General features: G+C 38.5%; 1 long non-coding RNA gene across 1 annotated transcript; it reads left to right on the top strand.

The window, feature by feature from the left end:
* Positions 1-9,823: 9,823 nt before the first annotated feature.
* LOC146445362 (uncharacterized) lies at positions 9,824-13,067 on the top strand. Its single transcript, XR_014851745.1, has 3 exons — positions 9,824-10,033; positions 11,640-11,718; positions 12,986-13,067. It is a non-coding gene; the product is annotated as an uncharacterized LOC146445362 (long non-coding RNA).
* The last annotated feature ends 14,010 nt before the right edge of the window (positions 13,068-27,077 follow it).

Below are 27,077 nucleotides of genomic sequence, written 5' to 3'. Positions count from 1 at the left end.
GAGCTGGAACTAGGTAATCTTTAAAGTCCTCTTCAACCCAAACCATTCTATGATTTTTCCCCTCAATGGCTAGATAAACAATAGTTACAGACCAAACTCTGCAAAGAGCTCCTCATGCCAAGCTTTGCCTCTACGACCACCAACCCAATGCATTCTGCTCTGTGATTTGTCTCCATTTCCCAGTCTGAACACAGGACCCAAAATGTCCATTCTTGAAATCTTGCAGTTTTCAAGATTCCATTTCCAGCTCTCATATTCGCTCCAGGAAAGCCTGACTCTGCTGTCTTTTAATTCTTTCTTTCCATTGTATTTAAATCCAGAGAGAAACCTGCGGCACCCACAGATTTCAGTGTGAGTCTGACTTAGATGGCAAATAGGACACAGAGGGAAGGCATCTTTGTGGCTGGTTCTTCATGACTGCAACTACTTGTTTCTAGAAATGAGGAACAGGTGCAAGAAATCAAGAGGCATGCAAGGGCCAAAGTCTCCCTGTTCAGTGCAGATTTCTGTGGGAAGTTTGCAGAGACCTGCAATGAACTGCTCTGTGCCCAGCTGTCTGTCTTCTGGGATTCTTCAGCTACCCAGCAATGTGGGAATCTGGCCCTGTGGCAAAATTTAGCTTCAGAAATTGAGCCTTTGTAGTTTTGCTTAAGTTTTCACCTTTTCTGGCTGCATAGTACCTGATCTTAGTGTAACCCAGTGCTGTATTATCTTTTCCAGCCTACACTGTGACAGCTTTTAAAAGAGGTGTGAATTTTCTCTGTTATCTCCGTGGGATGTGTAATGCCCTACACCTAAAATTCAGCTTACTAACTATTTTGCTCCTGCTTATTTCAGCTAATGGAGACAGCTAATAAGGTTTTTTTACTGTATGTTCCCAGAATATGTTACATAGCCCATGTTAGAGTCTCTGTATAATTGTTTGATGCACTACCAGGTACTGGATGTGTGGGAGTGAAAGAACAGGTTAGGAATTTCAGCTTATTTAATGAGCTGTTTTTACCTTTGCCTGACAAAGGAGGTAGAAGGAGAGCTTATATCACAACTCCTTCCTGAAGAGCAAACCACCTACCTTGTTCTGGTTTGATTAGTCTGATCTAGCATTTCCCTTTCTGGCTTCCAAAATTGATTTACCTATTTTTCATGTGATTTTGCAGCACAATAGTGACAGAAAATAGATTGTGCTGAAATCCTGAAGTTTACTCCATTCCATAGTAAATTGAGAAGGCAACTAATTAGAGACACTTTGTAAGAATATATATAGAAGATGCCACAGATGTCACTGTTGCACAGGATCTTCTCATAGAATTTCTGTCCAAAGACTTGGAGACTACACTACATTTGCTACACTGTAAAAATCTGCAGGTTTGTGTTGCAATATTAGACGTTGGTCTTCACCTGGACTCCCTTAGGTGTGGTAATAAATAATACCATGGAACAATAAAATAATGAAATCATGGTTACTGCTACCCAGGAGTGCTGTGCGTGTGGGTACTCCTGTTGCTATAACCAAAATGAATCACAGCAAATTTTAAGACTCTCTAATCTAGTTATACATGGTGTCAGCACTGGGAAAAACTCAGGACCCCACAGACTTTTTACAAATAAAGGAAGGTCCAGTTTTCAATTTTTATATCTCTTTTTTTGGGTTGTTTTTTTTCCTAGAGATACCCGACCCAATAATCAATTGGGTTCTAACTGACATAGTTTCCAATGTCACCACATAAGTTGCAGTAGAGTTTTCTGAGATGTGAAAATGGGTACTTTTTATTTTGAGTAGTCTTACCTTTTATGCAAGGAATTCTCAGACATCCAGACTGAGAAAAAGGGTTGGAGTATACTATCTACACCTACAGGAATTTGTTACTTCCAATCAGTGTAAGGAGCTGGAAAATTAAGTCTTCAGAGCTCACCTGACTCAGCTTCAGCTGACTGGTAGCCTAAGTAAATAAAGTGATTTCATTTCAGGAGGTCTTAGGAGACTTGATTTCATCACCAGTGTAAAGATTTCTGAGGGCATACAGAGCTCATATTCTTTTTATGTCACCTCTGAACATATTTGCTTTCCAGAAGAATGAGATTTTGTTACTTACATCATAATCTGGATAACTGAGAATGCAGAGCATGCCTTTGCTTCTGTCTTTTCTTGCTCAGAAATCCCTTTGTAATCAGCGAGTTGCTCTCATTGACTGTAATGGAAGGAAAACAGACCTTGACACTCAAAGGATGAATGGGAAAGGTCAGGGGAATGAACAGCTCTCTGCAGCAGAAGCTGGGTTTGAGGAACAGGATAAAGCAAGCTACAAAACCAGGACAAGGTGAGCATCCCAACTGGGATTTGGCATCAGCTGTAAGGCTGATGCTGCCCTGTTTCAATGTTCCAGGCAATGCATGGTTATTTGGGCAAAGGAAAGAAACCCCACCAAATCCTGCTGTTGGCAGAGAGGCCTTTTGAATCAAAGGTCTGACAGACAGTTCTCTCATCCTAAAGGGAAGAACTCAAAGCAGGGATGATGTGGCTTCTTCTGATTCCTATAATTCTTTTCAGATCCTAAAAAGCTAGTGAACATTTTCTACCCAGACTGAGCATCCTCAGGGTAAGGAACTGACTCAGCCATGTATCAACTTGCAATGTGTATATCCCTGCAAAACAAGGCAACAGGCATTTGTTTCCTGTGCCATAAAAGAGCAAGGAAACATATCATTATTATTACTATTAGTTTTATTGTTTTGTATTTTAGGCTTGTAAAGGGGGAATGTGATTTTTGGTTTTTGTTTTTTTTTTGAAGAAGGAACTGGCAAAGAAGATTAAGTGATCTAATAATTTGTAATAATGACTACTGCATTTGTGGGTACTGCAGGGTGTTATATCATGGCTTTTGGGACCACGCATGCATTTTATAGGGGAATAAATAAATAAATAATCATTTGTGACTTCAAAACGTAACAGTCTTCAGCAGGGAAGGATAGAGAAATGAATGTTGATTCAGAAGGGAGCTGCTGTTCCAATTTGTCATAATTTTAACAAGAAGAGGTCTGTTGAGTGCTTACAGGAGAACAATGCGTAGTTAATGCTTCAAGTTAAGTACTGGCTTGACTTTTTTCTTCTTTATTCTTGGATCCAATTATGAGCAATCTACAGAAATAATGTGAAATTATTGAAAGTTTTCCAAATTTCAGGCCTTTTTTAAAGTGATAAGAAAGAGCCTTACATTTTAATACCTTTATATCTTTCTTCACTTTTCAAATCTGCATGAACTTCCCTATACAATTCACCTCTGAACTTACACTGTAAAATCTGATTTATTACTACAAATTATGGCCAGCTGGATATTGATTTACTCACACTAAATGATAATATATGCTAAGAGCAGTCCCATAGGGCATACTTGTACAGTAAAATGCAACTTAGATTTTCAATCTCTGGACTTATAGCAATAAAATGGGTTAATTTGAAAGGCTTTCTAGAATTTGAGAGCTATTGATATTCCCTCTTTTGAGGAAAACTAGGTTGAAATGTTCATAATGAAAATATTGTCTTAACTTTTGCTGGATATGAGAGCTTGCTATTTGCTTTGGATGTTAAAAAAATTGTAAGTATTCTACTTCCCTTACTGGGAAGCAGTAATTCACAGGAATAGCCAGTGATACTGCTCACAAAGGGGAGCTGAATCCTCCTCTGGCCTTTAATAATTATATGTCATATTGTGCCCCTGGCTGTAAAACAGATCTTCTCACTTCAGGAGGTCCACTGCTGACCACTGGCGTGAAATTCATTTTCCAGCTGGCATAGTTAGCTGCATAAGAGGTGAGTGCAACTATAAAATTCTTGTAAGGGATTTTTGTGGCCTTTTCTAGGCATGGAAGGCCCAACCTGTCATGCAGGGAATTGCTGGAATTCCAGGATAAGTGCCAGTCTAGATGCTTTGGCCCCAAAATGATGTCTAAGACAGCCAGAAAACCATAGCATAATCTATGAAAATTATGTCATCATGTTAGCTCACACTAACAAGACATTTGTCCTTCAGTGAAGTTAATTACATAGGTTGAGTAGCAAATCAGTACTCAGCTGCAGCAAGTTTTCTTCACAGGAAAGAACCAAATCATATTGAGGTGTGGTAGAGAAACACATTGTGCTCATGTGGGAACATCCCTTCCTGGTGTTGCAGCCAGGGGAGTTCTGGGGGTGTATCCTGACTGCCCAGGGAGCCACTGCAGGACAATGTCTGGCAAGGCACCACCCCTCAACCACATCCTATGTTTCAGGGTGAAAATATACAATCATAGAATGGTTTGGGTTGGAAGGGATCTCATTCCAACCCAACACCTTCCACTAGACCAGGTCTCTTCCATCAGAGACCCATCCAGCCTGGCCTTGAACACTGCCAGGGATGGGGCATTCACAGCTGCTCTGGGCAAATTGTCCAGAGCCTCACAACCCTCACAGCGAAGAATTTCTTCAGGAGACATGAGCTGATGGAAAGCCAGTGTGTGCAGCAAAGGACCCTCTCATGTCAAAGTAAAGACTGAGGAGGGCATGATGCTCTCAGAATATACCTCTCCTACATTTGAGACCTAGAAAAGTATGCTGTTGCAGACATTGTCTTTCTGAACACTTTTAGGCTCTGGCACTTCCCCTGATGCTAGATTTCAAATGTATGGAAGCTGTGCTAGCCAAGGGTCTCATTAGCACCATGGAAAACCACTCTAGTTTGGAGAAAAACTATTAATAACTGAGCAGATACAAGGAGTGTTTAAGGCTTGGTGGGGTTTATATTTAGTAGCTTAACTGGTGCCTTATTGTAGATTTTATCTGTATTTTCAAGAGTACATAGGCATATTGTGGTTAAAGATTTGTTCACTGCATGGTTGCACTTGCACATGTCCTTCTCTCTTGAGAATTTCTTGTGGGGTGTTAATTTTCTACTTCTAAAGTGTTATGTCACCTTTTAAGAGAGAAGTATTATAGAGGAACTGGTGGATATAGCCTCCAGGTGATGCATTTATCATTTTAGGATGTAGAGAGTGAGGGCAATATTTATTGAAAGTGCCAGATACAAGCCATTGAACAAGAAAATAGCAGTGGCACTTCCAGGGGGGTAGACATGCCAGAAATAAAAAGATTTTGTGGCATCTCATGCACAGAACTGAGAGTCCTAGATATTAGCTAATACCAGAGTCCATGGCTCTTTCCAGGTATCCAAAGCACAAGGAAGTTGGTGGAAATGGATATCACAAAGCAAGAGAAAAATGGCTAAACTCAGTGCTTCTGTATACTCTGACTCAGAATAATTTCACTCACACCAGGGGAAATATTCCTGTCAGTATTATTAGTAGCAAGATTTGACTCAAACTTGGGAAAGCAATGTTAGTCTTTGACACAATAAACATTCAGTTTTCTGTTTACCTTCTTCATGTTAAATGTTTTAAAGTTTATACTGTAATAAATAATACAATAATACATTTTTATTATATTGAGTAGACACTTTTACATTCAGTTATTAGCTATTTAGACATTGGTAAATGGGCTGTTCTCAGAGACGCTGATCTTTGGATATCTTTTTTCTCTCCAAACGCATATTCCAAACCACATAGCATTTTCCTTCTTTAAATCTTGCTTTTTCAGCCCTCTTCAGTCCCCCCACTTTTTTTTTTTTTTTAACTTAACGGAAGCTTTCATTTGTATCTGCAGTTTTTCAGTGTGTTTATTTTTGTCAGGGGTGGTATGCATGGATATTTTATAAATGTTCAGAAGCAGTGTTTTTTGATTCCTTATGATTCTTTCTCCCTCCCCTCAGTACACAGATCTGAATTAGTGGAAAGTAATATATAGGGAAATTTTTTAGTGGTTTATGTGATCTAACACATCTAGCACATAGAGAGCTAATGCCGAGCTTTCCAGAAACTCTTGGCAGGACCCTGAGGTGATCATCACAGACGAGTGGCTGATTGCAGAGCTGAATCAATCCGTGATTACATTACAATATAAGGGCCAGTTTCTGCAACCCCTTATTCATGCAGGCAATCCTAATGGAGGCAAAGTTAAGAAGGAGAAGAAAGCTGAAATCATCAAATTCCTTTCAAGCAGAAATAACATCCTGTGGAGTGAAGGGGTTAATGCCTTGAAGACTGCCTTTTCTCCACATTTTCCATCAGCTGTATAAAACGTGAAATGAAGAGAATAAATTTAATAGCTGCTAATGGCTTAAGCAAAAGAAACCTCTGTAAAGCCTGGCCCCAAAAATACTGAAGGTTTGCTGACTCATTCTGCAATTCAGAGGACATTCCTTTCGGTAATCTATTTAACTTTGAAAGACAAGGGAAAAGTTCCTTAAGCAGGAGTTGCTGCTGCAGATGGATACTTTAGGGCATATCCATCTGAAGCATTTATCTTGGAAAAAAAAGTAGTCTGATGTTATCTTTTTAATGCTATAAAAAGTACAATCGAAATTAACACATTTCCGTCATTACCTCTAGCCCAGCTTAAAAGCATGGAAATGTGACATGATGAGTTCAAAAGGCAGAGGAATACATGATTAAAATGTAGGCATAAGAAAACATAATGGATTGGGAAACATGCCTCCAACATTGCTTATTTCATTATTCAGAAAAGCATTTAGAAATCCACATTTAATTTTAAACTTAAATTGTGTTTTTAGTAAAGCCTTTCCCTATGCCAAGCATTTAAGCTTATGCTCAACTTGAAAGGTCAGGCCAAGTTTTCCTGACATGAATAGAAAAGATGCGTCCAAATCCATCAGAATGAAAGCAAATATGGGCTGATGCAAAGCCCACTGATACCTGAGGGGGTGTATTTAAGTATTTGCTAAAATGTGATCATTTATCTGTTCATTTCACAGCTCTCTAATGTACTCCTAAACAAGGGCAGGGCAGTATTCAGGTGAAAAAAAAATACGGGGGATGCAGTCTATGCCCAACTTAACCTTAGATTTTTCACAGGGATTGGAAAGAGTTTTTGAAGTACCTTCCAGCAGGAGAAGTATCCATCATTTCCCTCCAATTTCTTGGTCCTATAGAATGGACAGTCTTGTTTCTCTCCAGGCTGTCTGTATTTCTGGAGACTGTGTCCAGGCACCCCTAACAGCTACCACCAACTCACCACATGTGGATTAGGAGAGAAGTTTCAGGATCATGTCTGGGACCCATGACAGGTACTGAATAATCAGGAGGTGGAAGGAGGGGGTAGGAAGAGCAAGTTAGTTTAAAATGTCTACCTTTTTTTTTTTTTTTAATGGATAGAATCTGCATATACAAGTATGGAAAGGTTCGATTTCAGCTGCTAATGATGTTTTTTCACTTATCCACCACCTAACACAGTTGCCCTGAGTGCACTGAAGAGTATGGCTCTCAGTCTTTCCAACCCCCTTCCACTTTAGAAGCAGGTAACAAACAATTCCCATGGGACACTGGTCCAAGAGTGCAAGAGGGATGTGTGTATTCAGGGATTCATACAATAAATGTACCTAAGCTTGTGTTCTCAGTATTGGTCATGCAAACTCACATTGAAAACAATGTAAAGCTTCCAGCCTGCTTTTTGAAGAAGCTTTAAGGCAGACTTTTGAACATGCACATCCTAAGGCAACAAAATAACAGGAAATCCAGAGGTTCAGGGCTCTGGTATAGGTAATGGGATTTTTGGACCAGAGCACAAGGAGTTAAACAGCATTGGCACACTTAAAGTAGTCTCACACTGGAATGTTGCAAATCCTGTTGTTTGTCTCAAGGTCTGGCACACAGAGAAGTTACGAGATGCAGTCTGATTCAAAGCCATGTAAGTTAGCCATGGTTTGGCAGCCTCAGGACTGTGCTTACACACTATTTTGCATCTCTGTTCAAATAAGTTCTCCTGAAGCTTTAGGCATTCCTTCAAAGCTATAGCAAAAGAGGGGGTATATTTTCCATAGGCTCCATGGCTCTGTGGGAAAACCAGCAATGCAGCCTGTCCAGTGTGAAGGGAACTTTGTAATGAATTAGAAAGGAAGAGTGGGAAAATGTCACAGAAATACCCTGTTCCTTGGGCTGGTATAATTTTGTGTCACTGGCCAGTAACAGGGAGACCTTCAAGCAAAGAAGACTTAGTGCTGTGCTTGATAAAATGTAGTAATCTTGACCAAGGAAACTCGCTCAGATATTAATATAAATGGAAAACTATGAAATCAAGGCATTTGCCACCAAGTAGGGAGGCTTTATCTTCCTTCCCACAATTTACTGTCCTTCACTGCTGAGGCTCAAATGACCATAAATGGGTAGATGGATGCATGGATAAATGACCATTATCCCAGCACCTGCCTTTAGATGTCCTACGCAATGGTAGGAGGAAAATTAATACAGAAGCAACAAGCGGGTGAAAGCCACTGTAACAACAGCCATTCTTTGTGATGTGCTGCATCCTAAGCTGGTTTTTACTAACTGTTTACACCTGTGCATCACTTGTGTATCACTGAGAGGCATTCATGTCTGCGCCGTGATTTCATCAACTCCTGCAGCTGGAAGCACCACAAGGCGCCCTGAGCTATAGCACAAAAAAGTTGACGTATTCTCAGTATAAGAGCATTGCACAAGACCCCTTCCATTCCTCCAAAAACACCTACCCTGAAATCTCTCAGGGCTTCTGGAATTCCTAATACTTCTTCTGGAGTTCCTGATGTTTCTTCTTGATTTTACCTTTGGGGAAAAAAAAAAGGATGAACAGGTGAATACTACACTGGAAAAAGAGAGTCCTGTGGGAAAAATGTTTGGAAGGATAGAAATTGCCCCCTTTTTTTTTTGTGAGTTCTGTGCAACAAATTCAGTCCAGGCATTAGTTATCCAAATTACCTCTTCCTTTCATCTAATGTAAAAAACACTGTCACACTCTTAACTAATGTTTCATTTTTGTTTGTAAATGCAATATCAGATGCTTAATTAGGCCAATAATTATTCACACATTAGTGTGAACTTTTTGAAGTGTAGTCGTAACTTGTTAAATGCATAATTATTACCACTGATAATTAGTAACCTTTTTTTTATGTGCATCACTAGTCTGGCAGAAAATACAATGTTTGCAGTACTGAATGGTGAAATTCAGGGGAATTTACATCTCACAAAACCTTGACCTGCCTCAGCTAGAATTTTCAATGAGTTGGATACTCAGATGTACTCTATATTTCTAAGAAGCTGCAATTTTGTATTTCCTGCTAACTCAATACCTTTCTGTTGTTTTTGAAACAGGAAAATTGCATCCTTTGTGTCATTACTATGAAAACATTTAACTCTCCTTTGATACAACTAGTTCTGTCTGAAATCCTTGCTTTTTTCCCTTTGGAAGTTCAAACAGCACTCATTTGATCCCACAGCTGAAATTCTCTGTGAGGAAGTTTATTTTTAATGATCCAATTTGATGCATATTTTCCATTTCACTCTAGAAATTTGGAAGACAAAATACTAAAGAAAATGAAGATAAAATGTTAATTCCCGCTGAACACTTTTAAAGTACTTCTCTAGCCTGACCTATTCTTTTTATTACTGTACAAGACTGTGTTGCATATAAATTTTTATGTGTGTGTCCATATATATAGGAAGGTACCCATCTGCACATGCTCCATATATATACAATTTACGTGCCCACACATTCTTTAATGTAACATTAAGTACAGAACCATATGTTTTACAACATTATGGCTTCACCATTATTCAGTCAGAAGTTAAACGCTGTGGAAGCTGAGGTACATCATGTAATCATAACTCTGGTCCTTCTCCTATTGCATTCTTAACAGGGTGATTGTGCATTACTTCTCAAATAATGCACCCACGTGCAGCTTTATATTTTGAAAGTTGAGGTATTTTAAACTTAGAAAATTCTCCAATATCTCCCCCAGGAGCTTATCTTGCACAATTTGAAGTCAGTGAAAGCATTCTTACTGAAAGGATGCAGAATTCCAGTTCTCACACCAGCCCATCCTCTGAGCAAAGGCATCTTTAATGTGGTACTTCAAACCCTGAATTATCAAGCTTTCCCTTCAGTATTTCACAGGTATAGTACTATTTACATAAGTTTTACCTTAAACCATTTATTCTTTTTTTAAATAAAAATTATTTATGAAAACGTTTACTGGGATTACTGATCAGCTCCTTTCTGATGATACAGAAGGTGCCTATATCTACTCATCTTTACTCCTAGTAAGGGGTCATAGTAAAAAAAAAAAAAAACAAACCACTATACAATTTTTAGAGAAAGCTAAGGTTTTTGATTTTTTTTTAAACATAAACTTTTTCAAGACGATTTTAATTTTAAAAAAGCCACAGCTGCTAATTCTTCCAAATAAAAATATTTTTATTGGGTTGATTTACCTTGGTCCTTGGTAGAAGTTGTAACTGACCCCTTTTACATACACAATTTTATTTTCTGGGATTATCTTCATAGATGTAATCTTATTCATTATATTTTTGTATTGTCTTCCATTTCAACTGAAGAGAACTCTAGTGTGCCAAAACCTGAGTATCCAGCTAGAGAAGTTCCAATATTTGAAGCTAGCTAGATTCAACAAATAGTTTGGAGTCTCAGAAAAACGCCAATTATAAATCTTGTGTAAAGCTTCAAATTTGGATTGCTTATTTGAGTGAAATTTAAAGGACCTTAAATGTGGCATCTAGATACAGTTGCTCCCTAACCAAGCTGCAAAGCAGATGAAAGGAAATAAAACCAAAAGAGAATGATCAAGAAGAGCAATTAAAAGCTAAATAGTTCCCCGTTGTATTAGAGTGGCAATAACTTTTGTCGCTTTGATTTGCAGCTTTGTAAATTGGGAATATCATGACTGTTTCTGACGTTTACACAGCACTTAACAGATAATTAAAATTGTCTACATGCTAAGTATTTCAACCATATGTGGTATTTTAATGGCAATACCCAGACATGCATATCAGAGCAGTGTAATACCACAATTTTTTCATACTTCATCTGGGCAAAGAAAGGATATTTTCTTCAGTTTTCCATAACCCATTCTCTTTCCTTTGCTTTGAATATATGAACTTGGAAGAGCTGTACCTGGAGCCATAATGGAGTACTAAATGCTGTGTGTAACCATTGGGCTGTATTTTTTTTTTTTTTTTTCTTTTTGTAAGGGTGATACATAAGGAAAGAGATAGCAGAACTTTTTAACTCTTTCAGCCTTGCCTGTTCTTTGGCTGGCTTGCTCCTCTGGAAGGTTTTGTGCTTTAGGAGATCATTGCCTGTGCAAACTTGGCTGGAAGCAGAGAGCTCTATCACCACACTGAGCTCAAGTTAATATATGCTGCCTCTTAGTAAACCTTGCTAATTTGAGTTCAGCACTGGGCTAACTTTAATTAAATGGCTTCTAATTCAGAGCTGGTTCATACCTTGGCTTCTATCCCCATTCATGGGAAGAGTCAAATTTGTCTGCCCACAGTGATATGACAAATTCCTGCAGTTATTACTGAATTCTTTACTGAGTTGGTACAGCTTGGCACGGTGACTATAGTGGCCTGGCTTACTAGGATCAGTGTGAATATTTTCCATCAGATGTCCAAGGAGTCAGGGAAATGTACATTAAAATAGCTCATTCTTTATTCAGAAACATAAAAGAAAAAATTGTGTCTGTTCCACTTTTTACTTCCAGAAGTTACCAAAACAGCAAGACAAACTTTCTGATTAAATAATATAAACATAGGAGAAGAACAGCCAACAGTGTCATAAAGGTAATAAGAATATATTATTATTTGGATTTGAGATAATGTAATTTACTTTTCTTTCCCTTTCAATAACCACTTCTGCTTCAAAATACTGATTAGAGCAATAGACATCTGCCAAAAGCAAATGATGTGTCAGCTTACCATAAATTCCTTGTCAAGTCTGGGCAAGAGCAAAAATGCTAAATGTAACATTAATTGATCATTTTAACATACCAGAAATGCTAAATTGCTCCATATGATGAAAATTTTCATTTTTGCTGTGTTTAGAGGGTCCTTTTCTGGTGCAACTACTTTACTACATTCTTTGACCATGCAATGGGAATAAATTTCATATTCTTTCTCCATTTCAAATTATTTTAATTACTTCTGCAAAGGGTAATTGGCACAATCATCGGAGGTTAGATCATTTGGAAATGTTTATTTTGCCAGTTTATCCATTCTTGAAATATCAACATTAAATTATTTTATTTTTTGTTACAAATATATATAAAGTAGTTGTAGTGAATGTGACTGTTTTCTAGGAGAACCTGTGACCTCAGAGTTCATGTGTTAATACATTTGTTCTGGCTACTAGAGCTTCACTGAATGTTAAAGCAACCTTTCAAATGCTATTATCTGAAGGCTTTTGTAAAAACAATATTTTTGTATTATACCATGGGACTGTATTTATGTAATGTGAAAGCATAATGTGCTCAAAATATTGAAGTTCTTGGCCTCCTGCTGAGCATTTGATATCGAAATATACTTAGTCATAGACTTTGAAATTGATGCCCCTTTTCATTCTGGGCTGAATTTGCACCTCTGCTACAGTAATTTCATTTTGCATCTCTGCACATAATTATTGTGAGACTGATTCAACAGGGGAACAATAAAGAGAGACAGAGTTCTGCCTGAATATCAGACAGTGTTATTTTCATGAAACTTGAAAGTTTGAAGTACTAAAACAGTAAACATCGCAAAATGCCCAAACCAGGAATTCAGGCAGTAATTTTTTGGTCCTTTGTTACCCTCACAGCATTTGGAGCTGAATTTCTGTAAAGTGAGGTATCAGTGTAAAAGGCAGCAAACTTTTGGCCTCTGTGATCTCTCCTGCAGCAGAGGAAGGAATCCTGTATTAAACATCCATCACCTGTAGCCTCCAAGCACTTAAGTGCTGATATGGACACCTGAATAAGGAAACAGTAAGAAAGACTTATATCTTCCTAATCCTAAACTCAGTATCAATTTCTCCTTGTGTATTCACTCTGCTGAGGACTCTTAATTAACTCCCAAGGCAAATGGACTCAGGAAGGTGACTGGCTCTTTTCGTTCTGCGCTGAATCATCACTGTCAGAAGCAGCTACAATCTTTTGCTCCGTGAATGTGAGTATATTTTTAATGTTCATGTGAGGGTTGAAGTGCCCTCAAAACATTATTATATTGCATTGGGATAATGAGCATCTCAAGGAGACATTCACAAGATGAGCAGATCCTCAGCCCCCTGGAAAGTGTTGCAATGTAAGCACTTTGAGGACATACCATTTTAGAAACACTCTGAAATTTGGGAGGGTGGTGGTGGTCTTCCAGGAGGTATTTCCCTTGGGTGGCATTCTCAGAGAGCAGTTTGCACAGCCTGTGCCCACAGGAGAGTCAGACCCCAGGCATAGTCCTGCTGAGAGATTCATTGGCATGAGGCAAATTCTTTCAATCAAGTTAAGAGCAGTGCATTTCTCATTCATGAAATTTTGGCCCCTTTGAAGCCAATAGGTGTCCTGCTGTCATCTTGCAGTGGAAAGGTGTTTAAGCTCTGAATCTGCAATAAGCTAAGTGGCTGAATCAGAAATAAGCCTCTAAATTACTATTTCACAGAAATTGGTGGTCACATGGGATTAGTCTGGGATTTTTGGGGAAGGAAGTTTTCCAAGATACTTGGAACTTACCCCCCTTTCAGCTGAATCTAACTAGTGAATTTCTTCTTTGTATAATAGCAAACCTCTCCCGATGTCCTTATAATGGTTCCTTTAATACAAGAACAAGAAAAGTGTACACAGAGGTCTACTACTTGGGCACCATCAATCCATTGACTTCAAATCTGCTGAAAAATCAAAACCAAAAGCATGCACAGAGGGGTCTTCAAACTTGATGCATAATTAACTTTAAAAATTAAAAAAAAAAAAGAAGTTTGTGCCAGTTCAAATCCTCCTGCTGCAAACTGACATCAGTAAACTGACATGCCAGCACTGATGTTGCCAGGCTTTCATCAGTCACCAACCTGATTATCTCATGCATTGGCCCAGTGATGCCAGAGACATAAAATGAAATTCCAGACAGTGAAATTTTTCAGTGTAGTGAAACCAGAGCCTGTCCAACTCTCATCAGATCACTTTCTTCAGACACATCACCTTCTAAAATGTAACTTTCATTTTATGACTTGGCTCAATAAGGGGCAGAGTGGCCAATGTGATAATGATGGATTTTTATATGAAGTTGGTATCACTTAAGGTTATCGTTAACTCTCTCTCTCCCATCACTTTAGACATTCAGGTTTCCTACAAATATTTCTCTGTGATAAATCTTTTTCAGACATTAACACTCCCAAGGATCTTTCACAAAATATGTTTCCAATTTCTTTTTCCTAAGCTTCAGAAACATTGTAATCAACTTTCTATGGAAAAATACTCTGGGCTCCGTTCATTTCAGGTATATGCCAGTGACAACAGCTGTGGCACGGTGTGAAGGAGAGAGTGGGTTGTTCCACTCACTGGTTGTTGGTCTTTGTTTGACCTTCTGACTCATAAAGAACTTTGGATATGGTTGTTTTCAAATTGCAGTCCTCTTCTTTTCCTTCTTTTCCCAATGCAATTTCTGTACACTTGCCCATTGATTTGCTTCTCTTCAACACTTTTCCTTCTGCACGAATGTAGGGGTTTATATTTGTGTCGTATTTTCCCCGACTTTGCATTGCTGTCTTCACTGCCCTTCACTTTGCTGAACCCATTTACATCTCTGTAAGGAGTGAGAGAGAAATAGCACCCTTCAGTGCCCCATTTGCTCATCTCATTGCACAGGTGTAAAAGACAAGATATGAGATTGTCAGGAATTAGGTCTGGCTCAAGCTACTCAGGCATTGACTTATGCTTGCAATTTGGGGTTTAGAAAACACAGGAAACCGTCAATTTTCATGTTATGCAGTTGTGCAACGGTATGGAATAGCATAAAATCTCATTTTGATCCACAGTCACTGCTTATTTCTGTGCTGTAGCAAACTCTGAACAAACATGAATTTAAATGCAAGTTTGTAACCTCTGAATTGGGCAGTATATGGTCTTTGAGATACCAGGTTTTGCTGCAAACAATTCATGCTACTCTGTACACATTCTTTTGCTGGTAAACAATTCAGTCTTCTGTAGGTTCTCAGACATAGGTTAGTACTGTTGGTATGAAAAAAATTTCACCTCAGCTGGCCATTTTTCCCTCAATGCAAGGGCACTCATTTGCTCACCTACCAGTTTCTGAGCTATGCAAATAACAACCTGATAGAAAAGTGGGAGCCTGTTCCCTGTGATGGTTTGAAAACTGAGGTCACCCAGCAACTGCTTTGAGAGCACCTGAGGTCTGTGTGGACATGGAGGATTGGGACCTGAGAGAGAAGAAGATGGACAGCTGAGGAAGGCAATCACCACAACTCTTTGCTGGTAAACCATCTTGTCTGTGCCATGAGATCGTTACATGTGGGTATATTTTGAGCTCATTAGTTAATTTGAGTTCATAAATTACTCTGTACATTTATCCAAGCGTCTATTCACAAATCCAGTGCATCTCAAAGTTTAGGTTTGATACTGGTTTATTAGTAAAGTTCTTACACTGAATCACTTAAAAAACACAGAGAACTTTGCTCTTAGAATAAGCATGTACAGTGACCTGAATGACATGCAATGTTTTGCCCTGGTTTTAAATTTATCTGCATTCTGTCTTTGGAGACACGCTCAGACCCATGTCCTATGGAGCTCAGGACATCATGCTACCATTGCATGATGTCCTGAGCTCCATAGGACATGGGTCTGAGCGTGTCTCCAAAGACAGAATGCAGATAAATTTAAAAGAAGATTTAGAAGGATTCCCTGGAGCTCCTCTGCCCCAAGCAGAGCCATCCAGAGGCTGTTGCCCAGGACTGTGTTTTCCTCCAAGGAGGGAGACTGCACCACCCCTCTGGGTGACCTGTGCCAGTGCTCAGTCACCCTCACAGGGAAAAAAGTATTTCCTGATATTCAGAGGGAACCTCCTGTGTTTCCATTTGTGCCCATCACCCCTTGTCCTGTCTCTGGACACCATGGAAAAGAGCCTGACTCTGTCCTTTTTTGCACCCTCCCTTCGAGTACTTGTAGACATTGATGAGATTCCCCTGAACCTTCTTTTCTCTGGGCTAGACAGTCCCAGCTCTCTTGACCTCTCCTCATAGGAGGAAAGGTTGAGCTCCAGTTGCTCAATCCTCTTTGTGGCACTTCACTGGACTATCTCCAGCAGCTCCAAATTCACAGTCACCTATACATTTTTAGGGTAAAATTTAGCTCTGTGGCTTTTTTGTTTATTTATTTGTTTGTTTTAATCATTCTGGCTATTTCAGGATCACTTAAAGTGGAAAAGTAATGAGAAAGTAAGAATATTTAATTTATTTTCAATTCCTTTTTTCCTGCTAGATCTGCTTAAGAGGCTGTGGTCTTGTTCTAAGTCATTTAAGAAATGAACAAAGGAACAACTTATATGGGAGATTAATGAGTGTGTGTGACTTCAGTAATATGGCGGTAAGTGCAACAGAAATGTTATAAATTCCTAAAAAATCAGCATAGAGAAGTGTGGGCAAAACTCCAAATGCTTGTCACTGTTGTAAGATGGAAAATAAAACCCTTAATGGGCAAAACCTCTGCCTGTTATTGGTAAGAAGCACTAAAAGCAGCCATTCTTAGGAGCACTTGTGGTTGACTAGCACTTGTTATGCTACAGAAGAGGAGTAGTGATCCTGAGGAAGAGGTTTTTCTTTGTCATATCAGCAGTTTTAAGTAGAGCACAGATGCTTTACACTTCCAGGCTTGGTTGCATTAGGAGATGTACTGAGCAGAGTGCAGAGGACTTTTTTTTTTAAAGTAAGAGGTGTGCTAGAAATGAATAGTGTGACTAGTGAAATTCTATTTCTTTCATTTGCAAAAAAAAAAATACTGCCACTTTTCACTTTTTCATGTGTTTCCAATCGAGATAGGTGCAAAGTCAGATATTTTCCCAGAAGTCAGACAGGCCAGAGTGTACAATAGCAATTAAGTACTGAGTGTGCATATGACAAATTAATTAGCACCATAGGGAAACATATGTTTTGGCTTCTTCCTGGAGCCAGTTACCACATGCCTGTGTTCTAAGGCAGAATGAGAAGCAGCCCCATGCTGAAATAGGAGTATGTTTCAAAACAACATGACAAAGAAGGAAGGAAGTATGGGCTGACCAAGCCAACGGGTACAGATACAACAAAAGAAAAAGTATCTAGGAAACTTCTGCACTGAAAAGAAAGCTCAAACTGCCTTCAAGGGACAGCTTCAGATCACAGATGCATAACTTTTTCTTTTAATTAATGTACAATGCTTAAAAATATTGCAGCCCATGGTTGAAAAAAACAGATAACTTACTTCTAATAATCTCATCAAAGTTGGAATGGAGAAAAGTTTTGATAGCTCCATTTTTGCTTTGTTTGAGTTCATATTCCTGTATTAGGAGTGTCACTTTAATTCACTCCATGCTCAGTCCTGAACTGTGGTTTACATGGTTGTCTTTCTAGACTCAAAGCACCTCATTCCTCCTGAGCAGGAACCTCAGCAAAACAGAAAAATGTTTTATTCAGCATCAGTATAAAGATATACAAGGGGTTTTGGCCAGGGTGCTTCTAAAGAGTCAGTAAGAACACAAGTGTAGCCTCACCAGCTGACCCAGGGCCTGGGCTTTACTCCCTTCAGCATTTCCCAAAGACAACAGAGACTTCCCAATTCTGCCTCAATTTTAAAGGATGCAGAGGTGGTCCCTTCACCAGTCTTTCTTCTGCTGGTGTTCCACTGTCTTTGGAATCTTGTGTCCTTGAAAGATGCTTCTTAGAAAAGAAGCACAGTTGCAGAAGTCAGGTACAGTTATAAGTCTTGGTTACATCTGGCATGTAAATGATTTTTCAAGCAGCATTAAAAATAGCAAGCTCTCAGTCTTTGAGAATGTGGACTGAGTTCAGCTCAGGCTTGGCAACTGAGTGTTGGCAGAAACTTTGTGCCACATTCATTGAATATTTGCACAAGCAGGGATTATGTCAGGAACAATAGCACAAATTTGTAAGTTAAATACAGGAATGACTTCTAGCAAATGACAGTGTGACTGATAATGCCTTCTAACTCTGTGATTTGCTTCAAACTTAGGTATTATCTTACCCAGCTCCTGACATGAAGATGTTGCAAGCACAATTATGTTTAAAATAAATAAATATCTTCAGAATTCTTTATGCTTCCATTTCCACCTTGCATAAATATATCTCACCAAATACATTACTACTCTATGATACTTCTATCAGACCTAGCTGAACAGGATTTAAAACCTTTAGCATGGCTTCATGGCAAGAATATGCATGAATACAAATCTATGGTTTGCTCACACTTAGCATAATCCAGATACACATTTTTCCTGTGCATTCATTCATGGGAAATGCAACACAGATGAAAATCCCATATAGAATCATGGTTTTTTATATTTGACCATCTGTGTTTCTTGCTGCCAAGAAAATGTCCTTTGCCTTTGCTCCTATCATTTTATTGACACTCTTGGCATGTGGGGTTTTTACAACCATTTTATTATTTTGCCTACTTTTAGTCCTTGTCTCCCCTCTTTAGGTCTATGGAAGTATTTTAGGAATATGCCCCCTTATTTCCTGCTGCTTTCTTTCAACAGAGCATTCTGTTCACTCATTTTGTTTCTCATCATGACAGATGCCATCCCCTCTGGCTTTTCTGCTTCCACCTTGTAGCTTGTTAAGATTTCTGCCTTAAATTTGAGCACTCCTTATTTCTCCCCCATGTCCTGTGCATTAACTTTGGGGATCTGTGCATCCAGCAGCTGGACTGCTGAAGCTGTGGATCTCCAGGGATCACCCTGCTGCATTAGCAGTCATCTTCCTGTTTGCTCATGGCAACTGTGCTGATTTCAGCCTGAATGTGGCTCTGGCCCAATCTCCCTGCCAAAAAGGGTGGCAACTTAGTCACAGCTGAAAGAGCCAACACAAAGAAGGAAAGAAGGACTGGCCGTCAATGTCTAGAATTGACACTTCTGTTTCTGGGTTTGTTTAGGGTCCATCTGTGTTTTTGTGGGCACAACCCACCTGGATAACCCAAGGAAAGCTCAGCTCAGGCAGCTCTTTCCAGCAAAGACAGTCCTCATCTTTCTGGTGGGGATCTCTCTCTTCTCCAAAGGAGGGGGTCTCTGATCTGTCCCAAGCAGCATGTTACAGTCTAATTCCCACACTTCCCTTGCAAGGACAGCCAAGGATGCCTGATGGCTTCTGAGCTCTGGCTTTGCTGGTGCTTTGCCAGGGGTCAGCCCAGGTATGCTGCTGGGCAGAGATGAGTCTGACCAAGCTGCACTGGGTAGGGTTAGTTCCCACCTGGGAGTCTGGTCCTTAAGGTAAAACTCTGAGCCACCCCCACCCCTTGGCTTTTCACAGGCCAAGTGCTGCTAATTGTGCTCTTCATCTTTTATTTTTATTTCCAAACTCCTTTGGCAGGGTACTGTCTCATGCATTTTAAGATGAGCCTCAAGAAGGCATTAATAATACTACATGAATGTGCTGGACAAAATCAGGAAAGGCCTTGGCTTTCTTTCAAAGAATAAAAATTCAGTTCTGATCCAAACCCACTGTTGGTACTAACAGAATCATCATGAAAAAGGTTGCCCAAGCTCTAATCCATATACATTCCTGTACTGTTCCTTGGTATATCTGTAATCAAATGGATGTAACAAATGGGTAAACAATTTGTCACATCTTTAATAAACTGGACGAAAGAAAAATCAAGATCATGTTCCAAACCCATTTAACAAAAACTCATCAAATTATTTAGTGTAATTGTGGTCTCCTGGATTTTGATTTGTTGCCAGACAATATTATTTAATGCACTCAGGAATGAAGAATTGGTATTCCAGCAGCACAATGTATCAGAGCTACATCAAAGACATTTACAGCCTGTGTGACTGAGTTGCACATGAGTTGTAGGAAAATATTCTGTTTAAACACAGTTGTGGGGGTTTTTATGTTGAGCATTATCAGGGATAACAATATTTCATTGGAGGCAGATGACTATCCAGAAACATAATTAATCATGATTATTTATGCCATACCTAATTATCAGGAAATGGCCCCAGGGATACACTTCAGTTATATTTCAGAACCTTCAGAGTATAATTACTTTGCTTTGTATTAAATATTCTTTCCATACACTTGAAGAAGTTTAGAATGTATTTATAAAAAAAATAAGGTCACAAGGATAGAAATAAATAATGTGCAAGCAAATAATGAAAATATGTGCATTTGGGGAACTTCTGAGTTATTAAGAGGAAGTAAAATAATTTAATTCTCTTCATAATTAGGTAAAAGAAATAGCTTTCTACTGTATTTTTTATTATGTGAGCACACTAACATAACAGCAAGGACTTTAAACCATAGACCTTTTAAAATTCTGTTAACGTGGTGCAAAGTGGATTAAAAGCTGGAAAAAAAATACAGTGCTACCTAAGGGTTTGAATTCTCAAAGACTTTTCATTTGTAAATTTTGAAGGCTATTTTTCAGTGAGGACCTTTCATATTCTAAGGAGTTTCATAGCTTCTGGTGTTCCTGCAAAAATATTTAGATGCATTTCTGTCTTATTATTTATAACCCATTGTATGTAATTAAACCATTTAATAGGAATTGTAGAATTAGGTAGGCAATGTACGCGATATGTATGTCTGTAATTTACATTCCTGGTTGTTAACAATATCGAATACCTTTAAAATGAAGAAAGGGTAAGACTCAATATAAGACCTCAAAACATGCACACACTTGTGGACTTAAGCTATAATTTTATTGAAGGGCATACCACACAACAAAGTCATTCCTGTATAAATGAAAACCTGGCCATTTATTTTTACAAAAAATACGGGTTTTTCCCCTTGTTTTTTTGATAAAAAAGACAACAACATATTTTCAGCACCACTATAGCCAGAGGCTGTTATTGGGAACACGGTTCTTGCGTAACAGATTTGCAGAACTATGCTGGAATGCATGTCATTATACTGGCTGGCTAAGGAAGCTGGGGGGCTGGGTTGGCTTTGGGGAATTTTCTTTTTGCTTGGGTCATGCTTAGGAAAGTTATGTATGTCCAGGCAGTATGTTAGTAACTTTATTAGCTGGCAGAATGTGAGCTTGGAGGTACTCATTCGGTGCAGCCTTTTGGTGTGCGCTTAATGTTAATGCAAAGTTGGGGTCTACTGACCTCCATGCAGGTGGTTTGGGTGATGTCTGTAGTTAAACATGGTTTTTAGCAGCACCAGAAGCCTCAGCACAGCTCTTGCTGGGCAGACTCACACTGCCTTCTGTGAACTGCCCCAGGGCTGAACACTTCTACCCAAATGTCATGCAGTGAGTGCTGATCTCCTCTGGGGTTTGGCTTCAGGGTCTCTGTAGTTTCTCTCTTCAGGCCTAATCTTGCACAGGTCCCATCCACTTTGGAATCAGGTTTCACTAAAGATCCCCCAGTGGCTCATCTGTGATTTGGTTACCTAAAGATGAGGTGCCTTGGCAGCCACATCATTGCTGATTTTATTGGCCATACCCTGGTTTTAATGTCCATGTGGTTTGTGACACAGTTTTGAAACCTCTGCAGGGTTTGTCTGTACAAAACACTCACTGCAGTGAATTTAGAGGATTATTCTCTTTGTTAAATTATTCAACCTGCTCAAATATGAAGAAGAAAAATAAAAGGGGGTATCATTTCAAAATGCTAAGAAGAAATGCCTCACATTAAAGTTCAAAGGCAGGAATCTCCTCCTGACACTGGGCAGACAAATACAGTGATTTGCTAGAATTCAATGTGGAGATAGCCCTCAGATAAAGTCCATTATGGTTTAAAGACAGTACAATGTTTATCTAAGCCAGTGATGAAAAACAATGTGTACATTTGAACTGCCACCCTAAGTCTTCTGTGAAGAATCATATGTGAAACTGAATGTTACCCGGTGAAATATTTCTTTTACAAATTTCTGACTTTTTCCTATCTCCTATCCCAAATTTTTATTCTCTGCTTCCTAGCCTCAGATGGACTATTTATTTTTTTTGGTTTTTTACCTATTATTTGAAACAACATTAGCATAGAAGGCAAAGTGTTTTGGTAATTGAACATTCAGTTAATTAAACCAACTAAAACTGAATGCCAGTGTTATGAATTGACCGCTTTCCCTTGGCATTTTCTCCCTGTAAATTTATCCCCTTCCCAGTGATTTCTGAGCATTACTGTCTAAGTGTGCACTGCTTCTTGATGCTGATGAACAGAAGCAACCTTCCCTTGATAAGGCACTAAGGTGGAAACAGTGATCTAGTGACTTTTTAGAGAATATTAAATGTTTCATTTTAATTTTTTCCTCCCAATATACCAGTCTCCAGAGGCAACCCCTAAGAAAGATGCAGAGAAACTTATTTATCTGATGTTGATTCCATTTACACTGAGGTGAGCTCAGGTACTTCCCTGAGCAAATTCCCTGAAGCAGTGAGTGGTTGAGGTGAGAAGTTATCCATCTTCAAAAGGCTTAGGGGAGCTCAGCTGCCAGCAGCATGTGGGAAATGAAAAGAGAGAAGAAAAAAAAAAAAAAAAAAGAAGAAATGGAAGAGAATCCCAGGAAAGAGAAAGTGATCTTCATCTAATCTTAACATGCTATTTTTTCCAGAAGGAGCCGTTTTGTGTTTGAGTCTAAACACTCCATGGCTGTTTTGATCCAGGGCTTCTGCAAAACTCCTGGGCCAGGCCAGACACCTCAGCTTTCACCACATCTACTTTTCCCCAGGTTGAAAGATATTCCTTTCCTAAGCACCCTTCTCTGATCTGAAATGTGTTCCTCAGTTCAGTTCTGGCTAGAGAGGAATGTTGGGCAAGACATCTGTGAGGAAGAGGAGTCTGCTAGGCTGGGAAAAGTGGACTCTGGAGATCTGAATTTTCTGTAGTTTAGATCTGACATGTTGGGAAAAATGGGAGAGGTCAGGGCTGCTTTTCCCAAAGACACAATGGAAGGGGATTACTATTTTATGCATGGTGCACATGAAACAATCCACAATAGAAGGTTTTGATGAGGTAGACATAGAATGCTTTAAATAAATTTTTTCCTCAAAGAGAAATTCTAACTCTCGTTCTAGTGCTGCTGGTAGGAGCCTATGGCTCATCCCCTAGTGTAAACAAATAAAGACTGCTTTCCACCGAAGGTTTTGGAAGAAAACAGGCCTTGTTTTCCATAGAAACTATATTTGCCTTTATGTGGCATTGTGAAGGCACCTTCTGCATTGTTAAAAGAAATTATTCCTTGACCATTTATTTTTCTCACCTTCCATTTATTATTTTACACTTTCTTTATCTTCTAAGGTTTTTTCTGCAGGAAGAGAGATTTGGCTCATGGTCTCCATCATGGCTAATTGATCTCTGTGGTCGTAGACCCTGGAGTGTGACTTCAATGAGAAATCTACTCCAAGCATAAGGTGGGAAAATAATCTTATTTTTTTCAAAAACCTGCAAGTTCAGTAGGGATAAAACCACAAAGTTCTGGCAAATACTCTGCTATTTGTATAGATATTGTTCCCTGGCATTTTGTTTCAAATTTTTCTGGAGTGGAAACCCATCTCTTATCAAAAAGTTCTCACCTCCAGTCTTCCCAAGCCATAGCAGAATAGAGGAACTATTCTTAAATTACTGTCTATTTAAATTGTTTGAAAACCTATTAAAATACTACTATACAATTTGGAGATAATTTTAAATTCTTTCAGGAACCTATTTGCAATTGCTGAGGCTCAGAAACAATCCAAGGGAAAAATGCTTTTATACAGTACCAAGTTGTATTTTTTTTAAGGCCATATTAGTCACTATAGATAATCTCCTCATATTTGAAAATTCAGTGCACAGTAGAGACATTTGCACAAGTATTCACTGTACACCCATCCCAAAGGAGGGAAATAGGAAAGCTTATATAAATGAGTACCTTTGTACCATTGTTCTGCTTTTCTGCCTTGTCTTAAATTCAGTAATGAGCTTGGTTTATTTGCACTAGTGCCTGGCAATAATGAACTTGATCTCCAGAGTCATCCCAGTTGCCTTAAGTAATTTGGGACATGCAGACTGTCTCATTTGGAACCTGAAGGTGACTGAGCTGCCCTGTCTCAGAAACCACTGCTGCAGGACAAGTGCTCAGAGAGCCTGAGCATCACATCACCAGGGCTCCCCAGCTTCACTATTTGTGTCTCCCCAAATTGAAGTGTCCACACCACTATATGGCTGTTCCACAAGTGAATGGACTTTGTGCCTGTTAAAAAAAGGCTAAGGTTTCTCTGTACAAATCCTCATTTGGTGTGTAGAAGTCCTCTGATCCTGTAGGATTTCTGTGTAATTTTAAAGACTTTTCTGTGAGGACTTCTTAATGGTGATACACTTTCATACTTGACCATTTTTCCACTTGCTTGCCCAGCACACCCCAAGTTATCTGTCCACTACAGGCACCTCAGCTGCAAAGGTAGAAGAGAAGCAGTAATCCCTACTAATGGCAGCTGAAAATTTCTTCAGGAAACTTGCAGATAACAGGGCCATGAACATGAAGGTAATTAAGGATGACCTCTACATCCATGCTACATGTGAGAATATGAAGACATCCATCGGTACTGTGACTTTTTTCAGTTGAGAGCTGAGTTGACTACTTTGCTGAGGTGTGTAACATTTTCCTTTTTTATTTCCATTGCAACAGGGGAGGCTCATTTTATGACATCAAAAATATGTGGAAATTTTTTTTCATTCAGTAACAGAAAACAAGCATGTTGGGAAAAACTAGGCATTTATTTGTGACATTTTTAATAAACCTTTCCCTTTAAAAATATTTTAAAATGTTAATTTCCATAAAATATTAACTTGGAAATATTTTTCTGATCTATGTAGAAGAAAAAACAGTATTTTTTAAAGTTTTCAGATAAGAATTTAAAAATCCTGGTTTGGGTAAAATGAAACATTATATTAGGTGATTTTTTTAAAAAGTTTTGAACTGTTTGAGTCACTACAAATTGTCATCAAAATGTCAAGAACAGCAGCAGCAAGAACATCAAAGACAAGAAACAGCTGAAAGAGTTATCTGCCAAAAGCTGTTTAGACAGGAAAGTGTCTTTATTTCTAAGATGTCTAGACTAGTTTTTCACTTTCCTTTATCTTACCTTTCATGCACTCATTAATAGCTGCATATTTTGCTAAAGAAGTCTAAATGCTGGTTTTCCTTTTATTATTGTTAAATGCAAAACAAAACCAATCAATAATTCTGTCTGCTGTTAAATAGATCTAGACTCTGGGTGCTGCTAACAGTAGACAAAATGAACAATACAGGATTAACAAGTATTTTGGTTGCATTGCTTGTTAAATTCAGCTAAATTACAATAGCATTTTGTAGACTTAAACAGAAATCTCTTTTTTAGGAAAAATATGCATCAAAGAGCTAGTTTTTGCTTTTTGGCTTCTGTCTTTTTAATTTATATCTTTGCAAGTGTCACACTCTTTATTTTCACATAGCCACTGCATTCATCCATTTTCTGTATTTATTCAGCATTAGATACAGAGGGTACTCAGGTAGTCAGTGCAATAATTTTGAAAAGCCTCACCAAAACCTATTGAAGTCAAGAGAACATCCTGAACTGACCTCAGCAAATATGTTGTTTAGAGAGAAGTTAGAGATGTCAATTGAGCATTTTGATAAAGTCTTTCAAGTGTACATTCAGTAGCTGCATGTCCCCTGCTCTTCATGTCACTTCATTACATCTCATTGCAAAAGGGCCAAGCAATAGCAAGTGATACATTTCCTTTTGTTAGGGAGCAATGGCAAGGAGCTGTTGCTTAAGTGTGTTTTGTCCTGCCTGTTACTCTCAAAGTCACTTAAATACAGCATAGAAATTAAAATATCAAAAAGAAAATACAGTAATTGTGAGTTGCTGCCCTTACTGCTGAATGGTGAAATCTAGATTGTCACCTGTGGCTGGTGACAAGCTCTGGCTGGATGTGACTGAACATTAGAAATGTGTTGGTTGTTTTTTTCAACCTGAATATTTATATCTCAGTAATTATGAAATCTTCAGAGCAGGGAACTCTTCCAATCAAATATATGCATCAGAGAAAAATATTAATCCAACAAACATGGCATGAGATAGCACATCAGTCTGTTTGTAACAGGCTCTTTTATAACTCTTCAATAGTCTTTTCCTGACCCATAAATGTCACTCAAGAACACAAAGTATTTTCCACTTCCTAAAACATAGAAACTTTACATCCCTATATCCGAAAGTCTTAATTTTTATAATTCTATTACAAGCTGCAGTAAAGAGCTGAAAATTCAAAATCCCCAATGAAAAGAGGCACTTACACAAAGTTTATCGTTAAGTTAGGCATGAAACTATTCTTTTTTTTTAAAGCTGAAGCACTGCGCAGGAATTTGGGCCTTTTTATCTTGTGTTACACTTTTATAGCATATGGTGTTATGTAATATATTTTGAAATATGAACTTATTTTGAAACCAAGCCTCAAAGCATTTATTTATGGAGAAAATTAAATCCTCTAATTTCACTGTGTCAAAAAAAGGTTGGTTTTTTTTCCAAATTCAAAGCTCTTCTTCAGAACCATTTCAAGGGACCATCATGTGTTCCCTTAGGTTATTTTCTAGTAAGTCTATTATTTTGACTGCAAGGGTCTTGCACAGAAGTTGCTCTATCCTGATCTGGGTTTTAGATGCTGCCAGAAGTGTAAATAAAGAATAGTAACAAAGAATAACCATAAGCAGAAAAAGTAAAAAGAAGCAAGGAAAGTATGAGTTTGCTTTAGTGTGGGCAACACTAAGCCTCCACACTTTTAATTCCCCTGTGGCCAGGCTCCATTTAGCACTTAGGCTGCTTTCATACATATATATGTTTTTCCTGAGCTAACAAATATTTCTTCTTCTCGTTAAGGATGAATTTTAGGTGTAAATGAACATGAAGATAGCGCATGGAAAAGGTCTGACTTCAGGCGTTGCTGAGCCCTTCAAAACATTTTTAAAAGTAGCTTAGATAAGTAGAGGTGAAAAA

Source organism: Lichenostomus cassidix, chromosome 1 (genome assembly GCF_008360975.1).
Source record: "Lichenostomus cassidix isolate B80296 chromosome 1, HeHo_3.0, whole genome shotgun sequence".
Lineage (NCBI taxonomy): Eukaryota > Metazoa > Chordata > Aves > Passeriformes > Meliphagidae > Lichenostomus > Lichenostomus cassidix.
Note: the sequence above shows the minus strand (reverse complement) of the source record. Positions and strands in the feature narration are given on the sequence as shown.